Source organism: Lolium perenne, chromosome 4 (genome assembly GCF_019359855.2).
Source record: "Lolium perenne isolate Kyuss_39 chromosome 4, Kyuss_2.0, whole genome shotgun sequence".
In the NCBI taxonomy this organism is placed as follows: Eukaryota; Viridiplantae; Streptophyta; class Magnoliopsida; order Poales; family Poaceae; genus Lolium; species Lolium perenne.
Window position 1 is genome coordinate 60,403,514 of NC_067247.2, and position 13,487 is coordinate 60,417,000.

Here is a 13,487-nt window from a genome sequence, read left to right on the forward strand (position 1 = left end):
AGGGCCGTCGCGCCATGCCTCTAAACCACCTCTGGACCCCCTTCTCTCTCCGATCTAGATTGGATCTAGGAAGCTCCACCTCGTTGATTCCTCGATGCCCATGTCAGCACAAGGCCGCTACTCCGGAACGTGTACATACCTCAGAGGTGTCTTCTATTTGAACTTGATCGTGCAAACCATTGTGAAGAGATTAATCTTGTTAATGGGAGGTATAATTTAGTTGAGGGAATTCGAGGACTTCATCGACTACCTTAGCATCTTCGCAACGTTGATGTGATCATCGTGATCATCAAGGGTATAACCTCGTTACTTGCACATCGATAGTGTATTTCGTTCGTTTGTTCATAGAATTTTTTTGTTGTCTAGCACGTTCCCCAACACGGCTGTCGTGAAATTCGTCTCTCTGCCTAGTGATGACCCACCCGATCGGGTGCTTAACATCCCCCTCCATCATGTATAAAGTCGAGAATGCGAATGGGTCATAATTCTAATGGGTAGTGGGTCTCTGGACCTGTTTGGGCTGCCTAAAAGGTTTCAAATGTTCATCACCTCACAAGTCACAACCCACCGGAGGATATCCAACAAATTATTGCAACATTGATGTGAAAACGTTAAGTTTCTACTTAATACATACGTTTATGAATCATTTTCTAAAAATTGAAACCTTAAACATATAGCTATATTATTTTATCTCTCAAAATGACAAATTTAAATTTCTAAAAATAACAGAAAACATCCATGGAAGTATTACATGTTGTAGCATGCCATCCTTCAAATTTTGAACCAAAATTATTACCATTTATTTCCAAGTTTTGTTATATCTGACATGTAAATTCTGAAATTTGTGTAGGTAGAAATGTGGATGAGAAGATCTTGTATCTAACAACTTTATGTCCTGCACAAAAAAGAACACTTGGCAGTCAAATTAAGCTAAATTAAGTATGCGGACATGTGCATGACCACGACAATTGGGACGATACTCGATCGACATGCAAATTTTGTAGTACATGGGAGTGGAGCCCATGCATCACATTCTGCCCGTAAGGTCGTGATCAGTAAACTCCGGGTTGGGTAGGGCCGTCCCAAACAACGTGTGATCATGGCAGCCAACTGAGAAGACATCAAATCATCACGTACAGAAATTCTCTAAAGCCGAAAGTGGCAAAGGAAAGGAACATCCTTCTTGTGATCGAGCACATAAACAGCATAGGGATTTGGTCATACCAGGAGGAATCTCCATTAATTCCCCCATCATGCAGTCCACAACTCCACTAGAGTACAAGGTCATGTGTCGTTGCCCTAGCTGCTAGGGAAACCATACGACCAAATTTATAATCTGTACAAACAAAACAAGCAGCACATGCATGCATGGAGCTGATATGCAAGCATGATGTGGCACGTATGTGTGCTTCACTTGACGATTGCTACCTTTGAAAAGCTAGCTCTAAGAGTGGCTTATCACTCACTTGGTCGGCTGGAGCTGCCTTGACCACCTCGAGAACATCCAGAATTCTCTGTGTCATGCGTGAGGTGACAACCTTTGACTGAGGACCGCAATTTGGTTTGAACAAGCGATCAAGCCACAACATGATATGGTTACCCTTTTTTTTAAGGCATGCCACATGGCGTTTATTTATTAGATAGGAGAGTTACATCATGTATTACAAAAGAGAGGATGAAGCCAGGAGAATCACCATCCCAGAACCTAGTGGTTACTGTCCTCTATGGTAAAGTAGGCTTCTTGGCCAAAAACTCTGTCAGATTTGAATTTGGGCTGAGTCTAGGCGCCATGTGAGAAAATGTTGGTTACCATCTGGTTGTAGACCGGTAACCAGATAGTAATCGGTGATGACCAAGACTATTGTAATAATATTGAATTTCAAATTCAAATTTTGTTTGCAATCCTTGTCCCCCACAAATTATGTGCATGCAGCTGGGGCAATATGGGCCAATCCATCACAACACAAGTTGCTACTCGTGATGTCGTTCAATCCTTCGGGATGAGGCCGGGGCAACAAAGCTTTCCTTAGGGCTACCTTGGACCAATACGAAAAGGGTTTATGCTACTTTAAAAGTATATAAAAATCATGTACCATTTAAAATCGGCTATGGACGGCGGACTGATTGGAAAAGAGAGGTTGACAAAATTGTCGTTTATGCACACTATGAAAACGAGTGCAGAAATGGGCATAAATATCTCCGTCGTCGATTGATCAATTGTCGTTTCACCAATATAATTTCGCACTTCATGAGGGATTAAATTGGGCTCCGCTCTCTAGGTCTTCAATAATGTCCGTCTCAATCAAGAATGATGGGACAACATGTCCGATGGCTCCACACCCAACCGTGAGGCCATGGCCTCGCTCACCTTACCTATAACTGGGAAATTCGAATAAGAGAAATATGTGACGGTTTCCTTAACAAGGAGGAGGATCATTGGGCAATTGCAGGTGCGAAGAATTTAAGAAAAATCATGCTTGGAGGTGGACTGGTCGTATTTTCATTTTAAGTTCTTTGCCAAACTCCTTAATTCATATATTGGGGCAAATATTTTTTTTCACCGTTCAGAAAGAAAGGCCGGGCAACAATGGACCTGATTGGCGGCTCTTGAGTGCACTGGCTTTTGTATCTGAGCAGTTCTCCCACAGTTAGCGTTTTCACATGTATGTCCCTGATCACCACCACATGATTACAATTCTGTCAATGCAAGCGCTTTTGGCGGTGCCATGATCAGAATTCAGAAAAGAGAACCGTTCCTACGACCGTGAGCTCCATTGTAGCGTTTGATGTGAGGGGTGAGGTGAAGCGACCATACTCCGTAGTAACATCATGTCAAAAAGCTTGGTCGTCCGGCAGTTTTCTTTGTAGGTAAAAAGCTTCGAGCAGTTTGATCACTTCTTCCGGCCTGCATAGGTACCCTACATCTTGGCCTAACGAGATTAACTGCTCTTGCGATCCAATATTGGTAGCAACCAGTTACCACAAAAAACCTTGCACGATCCATAATACTCCGTTTCAAACTAAGTATGGTATATATGTTTGTGCAGATATAATTAAATCTAGGTAAATGTGGGGTATTTAGTTCGGAATGAAGGGAGTGCTTATACTCTCTCTGTTTAAAAATAGATGTCCCACTTTTATCTAGATATATTTTAGTTAGGGATACCTCGGTACCTACATAAATTTGAGACACTTTTTTAGACGGAGGGAGTATATGGAACCAGCTAGTGCATTTTTTCATATTTTTTTTTTGGACATGCATGTCTGCGATGTTCTTGCGCTGCTCTAGGACTGTACATTGGTGTCTGAATGAGGGCATCTCCAGCGGCGCGACGCATTTCAGACGTCCGAAATGTCCGTTTGCATCGCGCGGCGGACGCGAGACACACCGTTTTTGTCCACGCGTCCGTTTGCACATGGGGGTGGCTCCAGCGGCCCGACGCATTTCCGCGTTTGCATCAATTTATGAAGTTTCCAAACAACAACAAAAAGAAATCAACGAAGTCATAGTTATTACATTTAAATTTTTAATTGTTTACATGAAAATAAGATAGTATTTCTCTAGGCATGATCTTCATGGTCAGCCAATGTCCACTGCCAGTGCATGCAATCTACGCTGCCAATCATTCCTGAGAAGCATCTAGACTCGTTGATAGACAGGAGTCGTATTGTATTCTCAACAGTTGGCTCCCTACAGTAATACTCTCCGAACACGGTAATCACGGCTCGGCAAAACCTGTACATGGCCTCAAGACAGGTGCTCTCACCCATTCGAAGATACTCATCGAATATATCCGCAGCCATTCCATATGAGAGCATGCGAATAGCCGCGGAGCATTTTTGGTATTGAAAGTAGGGGTCGTAGTTTCTGACGCCTCGTAGAATGACCAAGAACAGGTCCCTTGACATCCTGTATCGGCGCCAGAATAGTTTTTCCGGGAAGATTGGATTGGTGAGGTGGAAGTAGTCCTTGTGGAGGTGGGCCTGCCCTTCCATTCTGTTGCGCGGCAGGTTTTTCGAGCGCCCCTTCACAGAGGCTCGGTGCTCCGGCCCCGGGTTTGAGGTGAACTCGTGGATCATGGAGGCCGCAATAGTTGCCAATGTCTGCGTCGACTGATCAGACTCCTCGTCGGAAGAGAAGTCGACGACCTCCGCGCGGAACTTGTTCAACATCTGCCACATGTCCATCTGCGTGGGTACAAACTGCGGATCAATGGCCGCGCACAATAGCGCCCAAAACACAGTGAGAAACCTACCGGCGCAATTGACCGAACAGGTCGTGGGCGGCGCGGAAGGGCGGCACAACCGGGAGCGTTTCGCCCGAAAACAGCCGGCAGATACGCGGCGGAGCCAAGCCCGAGTACGCTCCTGCTCTCCCGCGCTGCAAGAACGGAGCCGACGGCGACTACTGCGACGCTGCGGTCGAACGGCGGCGGGTGGGGTTGGACTGGTGGCGTCGCACTAGGGCAGCAAAGAAGGGGAAAAAGAAGCAAATCGAAGCGATCGATTTCGCTGTCCCTGACATGCGGGACCGAGTAAGAAATGGAGGACGCTCCGCGCGACCGCTGAGCGCCCGCGGAGACGCAAACCTAACGCATATTTGGGCCAGGTTTGCGTCTCCACGGACGGCCCGGTCACTTTGCATCGTCCCGCTGAAGCAGGCCGCAGACGCATTTCCGGTCACGGCGGATGAAAACGATCGTTCCGCGTGTGTTTGCGTCGCGCCGGTTGGAGATGCCCTAAGGGAAAACGCAAGCACGCACGCTGCAGTTTCCGTATATACACAGTGTCACGCGTGCAGCAGCCCTACAGTACAGTACTGCCGCTTCCTCTTACCGGCAGCCGCTGCCGGCCATGGCCATGCATGTTGTACACCGGGGAATGGAGATTGTTGTCGCGTGTCCTCCTCCCCTGCAAAAAGCGCAAGCAGCATCTCAGACCGGTCGTCCGGGTCTCGGTCACGACAGACGACGTGGCGTGTCCGGTCGATTCGACACGCCGCGGCCCGTACCCGGACACCGACGGCTGGCGTGCCCCCTCGCCGCCGCAGCACAATAGACCCACGCCAGCAGTAGTACGTTACGAGTACCCGGCTCATAACGCCCCCTATGGTCGTCACGGCAATAATGCAACACTGCCCACGTACAGTTCACGACGCCTGGTTTGGCATACTTTTGAATCAACCTGGCATTGTAGGGGAACGTGTGGAGTCCGCGACAACCACACTCGTTTCATCGTATACAAAGAACTATGATAGTACTATGTTTTGTAAAAAATCATCTAACCTCCTAATTGACACACAGAATAGAAATTCACGTTCAACCGCATGAGGATGCCCGCGGAAAGGACTATGGGCACGAGATCTTGTACTACAAGCAGTGTCGTTGCGTATTCGATGGAACTCCGGTGAACGGTGTCTCATGGAGAGGGGGAGAGAGGAGAGCCATGGAGCCAACAGAGAGGCACACGAGTTACCCAGCTAGGTAAACCTCACGATGGTGTCGAGATCTTACTGCTCTTTTTATCTGGAATTATTGTGCAATTAGTGCAGGAATACAATGTGTTACTTTTTTTTTTGCCTCAAAAGCTTTGATCCAGCTTGTAAAAACGCACAAATTTAGAGTTACATATGCAGGGATCCACCTAGATATGAATAAACCTAGACTACTCTACATTCAAGGGCGGAGCTAGAAACAACCCATGGATCGTGCTAAACCTAGCTTAATTAGTGGTGCGAATTACCTAGGATTTTCATATTATAGCTTTGAAATTTGATAAATGCTTGTTGGATTGCAGCTGCTACAGCACCGGCAGCACCAAGCATAGCTCCACCCCTGGTTACATTGCCTTAGAGCATCTCCAGTCGCGTCCCCCGACCGCGGACAAGAAATGGGGAAAAAAATGTCCAGTCGCATCCCCCAAAGCTAATTAGCGCCTAGAGTCTCTACCGGGGACGCCGGACACAAAATGAGGCGTCCACATGCATGCATGCAGCCACTAGTCTCCACATGCTAGTCTCTTTCCCCACACTTTCTATCACCTACTTTTCCCACATGGGGTGGTCCCCTCTATTAAAATGCATGCATCTGGACGCTGTTTGAGGGACGCGGCTGGGAAGGGCCTTTTTTTGTACAGATTTTTGGTCTCTTTTTGTCCGGCGCGGTCTCAAACGTGGCCCAAATCATTTGTGCCGGATGCTTTTTGAGGGACGTGACTGGAGATGCTCTTACCTTGCATGTCAACGATCCGACCATCTATGCTGGTACAGATCAAATCTATCAATTTCTCGCTGGACTCCTCCATCTTTTATTCTTCACCAACTAGTCCATCCGGTTAGACCATAGGCCTTAACACTATCTGTGGGTCACCTGGATTTGCTAAAATTGAGACCCCACCGTGGTATATCTATTTAGCATATCTATAATAAATATGCGCCATGGTTTGACCCCAAATATTTAGTAGCCAGTGCTATTTCGCGAGGAGCAAGATGCAGCGCGGAACCGCTTCACCAACAAGGATCCGACTAAAGAACATCGTTGGTCGTCTAAAAATAAGTGTTTCAAATTTATCCAGATAGCGATGTTTCTCTAACTAAAAAACATCTAGATACATCCATATCTAGATAAAATTAAGACTTCTATTTTTAGACAAATGATGTATGAGTTACATTATTGCTAAAGCTTTGGAGTTCTTAAGAGCATCCCCGGCCGTCTCCCCGGGAAAGCCTCCATGACCCCTTTTTTCATCCGGATGGAAGAAAACGGTCATGTTGTGTCCTCGGATCCTAGTTTTCGTCCGGATTTGGGCTTTCATCCATCTGGGGAGCTAGGTCATCGCCGGCCCCCGGGGAGCGCTCGGGGAGTCCAGACTAAACGAAAGCGCGAAAAACACCGAGAAAACTTTCCGCGCAGCTAGTGGCCCCGACTTGTCGGCGAGAAAGGTTGATCGTCGTCCTCATCGTATAGTCTTCCGCGCGCTGTAAAAGCCTGTCGCCGGTCAGTCTTCGCCGGATGCGTAGCTTCCACGCGGCGAGTTAATGCCATCGCCTCGGTTTCACGCGCGTTGCCCTTTATTTATCGCGGAACTACCGTGTCTGGCCGCATTCAGCACGCCGTCTCCCTATTCACCACCTCTCTCCCCAATCTCATCAATCGAGCGAGCGAACAATGGTGAACTTCGGCGACGGCGCGGCGAACAACGGCTTCGGCCATCGCTCTTCCACCAATGGGAGGGGAGGCACTGCACGCGGCGGGCTACACCGCGCCGCCGAATTTCCGCGCGCCCGGAGGCTGGCGCCTGAGCACGGGCGGCTTCCCAATCCCGCCGCCGCCAATCGGTCGCGCCGCTCTGGAGGCGGAGATCGACGTGGTGCTTGTCACCCTCAGTGACGAGCAGCGCGCGGAGGAACGATTCTTCTCGGACAACTACGACGCCTGGACGGAGTTCTTCCGGCAAAGGTACGAGCAAGAACTCGCCGCATACGACGGCCCTCCCCCTCCTCCCACGCGAAACAACGCCGCCAGTTGCTACCGCTAGTGGAGCGGGCCTGGCCGGACCCTCGAGAACGTGCTCGCGCACATCGAGGGTGGCAACTCCCCCGTTCTGGGGATGCCGCCGTCGGTGGCGCCTACTGTTTCACGCCGACACGGTAGCTCGTGTATGCCGTGACGGATGGTGCCGTCCTCCTCGTCGTCTGGGTCGAGGTGGACGTCGAGGTCCGGCAGGTCGGCTCCTCCACCAGCAACGCCGACCGTCGTCAAGAAGGAGCCGTCCTCCCCACCGTTGACCAGAGGGCGCAGCAGCGGCGCCCTCGTCATCCGCGACCAGGGCGACACCGCTCGTTTTCTCCCTCGCGCGGCCGCAAGATGAACACCTCGAAAGAAGGATGCCGCAGCGGCCGCCGCCGCGTTCCAGCTCGCCGAGGAGGAGGCCAAGCGGGCCGAGGCGATCGCCAGGTTGCTGAACGACCTCATCCCCGCTGACAACGCCCTCCCCATGGACGCCGCACTCGACTGGTCCAGGCGGGACTGGGAGCGACAGGAGGTGGAGCAGCAGAGGTGCCTGCTGGACCTGGCGGCCGCGCGGCGCCGCGCCGCACCGATCGTCGCGCCCGTGCCTCTCATCAAGCTCAAGGAGAGCAGCAACGACGAGCTCTATCGGCCGACGCCGCCACGCTGCGACCCTGGCCAGGGTTCAAGCCGTTGGTACGAGGCACCGCCGCCCGAGGATGCCGACAACTCCAACGACGACGACGGCTGCGGCGACTACACGGCGTTCTACCGCCATTTCAGCATGTAGATCGCCGTGTTCTAGCTTTAGTTTTTGTTTCCCTTTGGCCGAATTCAAATATATTATGAATTCGGCCTGTATATATACGAACTCGCGTATATATGTTAAATCTCTCTAAATTTCGCTTATGTTTAAACGTATCTCGTCTTGTTTTGTCTGAATTCGCTTATTTCGGCTTACGGCTCTAAATTTCATTGAAAATTGGCAGTTTAGTAATTTGAGGATTTTTAGTGGAACCATGGGTGGTGGAGATGCTCTTATCATCGTGGTTGGTTCTCCTGGTCCTGTCCAGTCAAAGTATTCCGCGACGCCAAGAAAACGGGCGGGCGCCCGGGCAGGAGCGTTGCCGGCCATGGACAAGGCACGCATGCATGCGGAGCCCGACAGGCGGCCGTACCCGGCGAAGACGAACGCAGATACCACCAGCACCACCACGCCACCGCCAGAGATTCCCGCCCTCGCCGCGCCGGGCCACTGCCGTGGCTGGGTGCTGACAGGCAGCGTGACGCGAAGGGTCCGTCTCCCTTCTTCGGGCCCGACCCCGTTCAAAGGCATCGGGCGGGGCCAGGAGAACAAAGCGCTAAAGTGACAAGTTCCCCCTACGTAGAGTAGCAGCTAGCGGCACTGGACTACCCTGCTCCTGGGTGCGTTGTTATGGCCATGGATTGACTCCTAGAAACCCGGGCTGCGCTATGCCCCTTCTTGCTCGCCGCGCTGCCGCTCTTCTCCCGGACATGACCACCGATCATGGAGATGGCGGCCCACGGCCGGTGACTCGGATAGATTCTCGCCCCCGTTGTCTCTCTATATTCCGTGTAATCATGGCAGATGCTAGAGTAGAATGGCTAGTCTGAGAGTAGCGCTACTGTTGATTCATTCTACCGTGTTTAGGGCATCTCCAACGCGGAGACCCAAACCCCAAAACGGAGACCACTTTCGTCCGTTTGGGTAAAAACGCGTCCCAACGCGCAGACCCATATTAAAAACGGACTGCTGTGCTGTCCGGCACGACCCAAAGCCGGACCAAATTTGGGAGCAATTTGGGGCGAGCCGGACGCGTGCGGGCGTCTCTGGTCAACCGCGCATGTCCGTTCACGGCCCACTTGTCAGTGACAAAGAAAAGGCTCCAACAACTTCTGTCTTCTCTGTCTTCTCTATTTGCTTTTTGCCATGGAAGTAACCATGGCTGCCCGCCGGAGTTGATCTCGCTCGGCCAGGTTTCGCCGTCGCCCTCGCCTGGAGATCCTCAACGCCGCCGCCTCCTTTTTTTATCCCCGCTGGAAGTCGCCGGAGCCGAAATGGACGTCGTGCCGTCGGACTGGATGCCGACGAGCCTGCCATGGCCGAGCCACGGCCGCGCCGCCCTGCCCGCCACGGCCAAGCCACGCCCGCGCCGCCCGCCACGCCGTCCTAGCCGCCCTCGCACGGTCGCCGCCTCGCCCCGCGCCCCTAGCGCCGCCCCATGCCTCTCCACGCCGCGCACGGGCGGGGGCGGAGGCCACAGGCGTGGCCTGCCAGGTCTCTGGCCGCGCGGGGGCTCTTCTGGCCACGCGCCGCGCGCCATCCTGGCCTGCGGGCGCTCGCCGCGCCGCCCCTCTCTGGCCGTCGGCCGCGAGCACGTACACCGCGAGCGGCGGGGCAAGCCGGGCGTGGGTGTCTCGGCGCGGTGGTGGAGCGGGCCGGCCTGTCCGTGCGCGCCTCGACGCCGGCCGCGGGCGAGCACGGGCGGTGGCGGAGCTGGCCGCCGGCGGCGTCGGCCACGCGCGACCGGCGGGGCATGCCGGGTGCGGGGTCTCCGGCGCAGCGTCGCCGAGCTCCGTGCGAGGCGTCGGGCGCGTTGCCGCCGAGGTCGAGCGTCTGCGGAGCGGGCAGCCGCCGAGCGCGGGGGCACGGCGCCGTCGAGGCCCGTCCCGTTGCATCTGCGCGGGACCACGTCGCCCGAGCCGCGAGCGCCCTTGCTGGCCGCCACGCGCGCGCGCCTCCGTGCGTCCTTCGGGCGGCTGCGAGCCGGACACCCCGCGCCCGCTCGCTCAGCCAGCTCCGGCCGCGCCGTGCCGCTCGACCAGCTCCACGCCCGCGCCCGCACCCGGCCCGCAGCTCGTCGCCGCGCGCGCCCGCACCTCGTGCGTCCTGCGCGCACGCACCACGCCCCGTGCCTCTCTGCCCTACGCGCCCGCGCCCGCACCTCGGCGGCCTTGCTGCGCGTGCGACCTGCTGCTGCTCTGCGCCAACGCCGCCGTCTACCTGCCGTGCCACGCGCCCGACCACACCGTCCCGGCGCTCGACGCGCTCGGGCTCATCTCCGTCTCCGCTTCGCTCCGCGAGCCCGCAGCGGGCACGGGCGCCGGCCGCACCTCGCCACGCCGCCGCGAGCACGGGCAGCGCTGCGCCAGACGCCGGCAGCCCTGCTCCTCGCCACCCTCGACGCCGGCGTCATGGCGCATGCGTGCCCTGGGCGTCATACGCGCGTTCCTCTTCGCTCGTCCGTTTTGGGTCGTGTGTGCGCGTTGGGGATTAAAATTTGAGGCGGCCATCTGTGGACGTCCGCGCAACGTCCGCGTGTCCGCGCGACGACCCAAACGACCCAAAACGGACGTCCGTTTGGGTCGGCCGGTTGGAGATGCCCTTACTGGCTAGTACACTGTTCGTTCATTCCTTCCAGTTTTCCTCATCATCCCTGCACAAGGAATTCTATTATCATTCCCTCCGATCCATAATACCTGGAGATTATGTGTCAGATGGATTATTATCATTAGTATGAGCATTAGTATTAGTATTATTACTATTACTTCATCCGGTTCATATTCATTTTTTTCATGTATAGATGCTCTAAAGCTAAAATATGTCTAGATACGTTTATATTAGAGACAATTAATATGGATCAGATGAATTATCTTTTTCTTATTACGAACAATGCAGATCGTTGTTTTTTTTCCAATAAATCTGACCATTGGCAAAACTAATGGCGCTTATCTGCTCCGACGAAATCCAATTCCCTGCTTCGGTGCCAACGATGATGGAGCTAAATTCGGGCACATCGGTGCCAACGAAATAGCTAACACGTGATTGCTCTAGGAGTTCAGTACCGACCTTGCTGAGCGCAGCAGAAGATTTGTTGCCAACCTGCACTACTTTAGCTCCATCCTAGTGGGATCAATATTTAAAATAGTTTTGCCGGGTGATCAGGCGAGACCTTAATGTCGCTCATATCTATATAATCTGAATAAATCAGTTTTGGAACATAGGTAATTTTTTTTACTATGAAGCAAGAGGATATCAAGTCCCAATTATATGTACGTAGGACATAGAGTTCTATTGCTATGAATTTAAAAATAAAAATAAAGTAGTTAGGGCAACGGCTATAGTAGTTAGCCGATCACCTGAAACCGGTTCGAGGAGTAAAATTTTCATTTTACTTCTATAAACCAGATCTTAATGAACCATCAAACCGATTAATGGAGTAAAATTTTACTCTTCATCCGGTTAGCTTATACTTTTTGTTGCACGTGTTCCTAACAAAAGTAATTTGTTCTAATCTTTCGAGGTCTTAAAAGAGGCATGAAAACAGATAGAAACTCTTGAACAAAAATTAAAAATAAATGCATCATTCTCAATTCTTTCTCTCATGCAGAAGTGTGCATGCGACTTTCATCTCCCATGACTCCTAATAAGTGATAAAAGAAAGAAGAATTTGTCTTTTTTTTTGGCTATATATTGCTAGCCGTGTAGAAGCACATAAGGGCTAGGTCGCAGGTTTGAGTTCTCACTTCTACCTTCATTAATAAGCTAGGGGGCCCCCCCCCCCCCCCCCCCCCCATGTTCTTGATAAAAAAAATTTACCTTGCATATGTACAAAACTGAATCGATTCTTTTTTCGAAATCTATTTTCTTGCATTATTTGTAAAGTGTAAGAATCAGCCAATTATCTCAATCCAACTTTATTAAAGAACACGTGATGTGCCTGGTCTACTTGGAATTCCATTGAAAGCTTAAAAGAAAGTCTTTTATCTCTCATAATCTCTCTATCCATAAAAGGGTATCGTAAGTTTATCTAAATTTAGATGTATTTAGATTTTTTTAGTATATAGATATATCTAACTTTAGATAAATCTTCAACATCTTTTTATGAACGAATGGAGTATATAGGTTAAGCACTTAAGCTCGATATTTCACTCCATATACAGGCTAGCAATGTTCATTTTGATTGGTTGCGGAGAGAATGCATGATCCTTTTTGCAGTCAATGAAAAGGTGGCAACTGATAGAGTCTCCCCTCCCGCACCCCTCCCAACCCTAAACGCACCCCGCCGCTGCCGCCGCCGCCGGTAGCGCCACCGGGCAAAGGCCGCGGGGCGTGGCGGCGGCAGCCTCTCCTTGCTGCCGCGCTGGGACGGCGACCGGGATCCCTCAACGCTCGCTGCGGCCGGGCGGAATTGGTGATGGGCGGCGGCGGCGGCCGGACCTCTGCGCGACGGCCAGAAGCGGCAGCCCCTTGCCTTCCGCCGGACTTCACCGCAGCACGCCGGAGGGGCTGGTGGCGGGCAGCGGCCAGGCCATGATCTGCGCCACTTTCCCCCCGCCTCTAGGCTGTGTGTGGAGGCGATCTCGGGTTTCTCTCGCGTCACGAGGTCGCCCGGGGCAGCAGCCTTGGGTACGACGGTGGAGGTGGCCATCTTCTTCGTCAGAGAGGGTCGGCCTGCGGTTGGTGGTGGTGGATCTATCGATCTATCACCGCACTCCGGCGGCGTGATGGAGGAGCTTGGAAGCCGACGTCGGTGTCGCCGGTGGTGGGTTGGAGTGGCCAGCCCGGGATGGTCGCCGACGTGGGGGTCCGACCTGAATAAAGGCGGCGGTCCTAGGGCCTCTCTTGCGTGAAGGGGAGGACTTACCGGAGGCCTGGACTCGTGATCTGGCCGGAGTTTTGAGTTCCGGAAAGCTCCACCGATGAATGTAACAGTGCTTTTGCCTGGAGTTTGTTGGATCGGAGGTATTCGGTCGTGCGCACCCATGTTTTTATTCCGACTGATTGGTTCTGGAGGGAGCGGCGCGAAGCTCTTTTTCTTTGATTGACATCAAGTGACTATGGATCCATGATGAAAGTCGGAAGAAGAGAATTTCATGAAGATCAGAGGGGAGGACTAACTAAGGGAGGTTCAAGTCTTTGCGATGTTGAGGGACTTGCTTGGTGTTTCGGGCTTC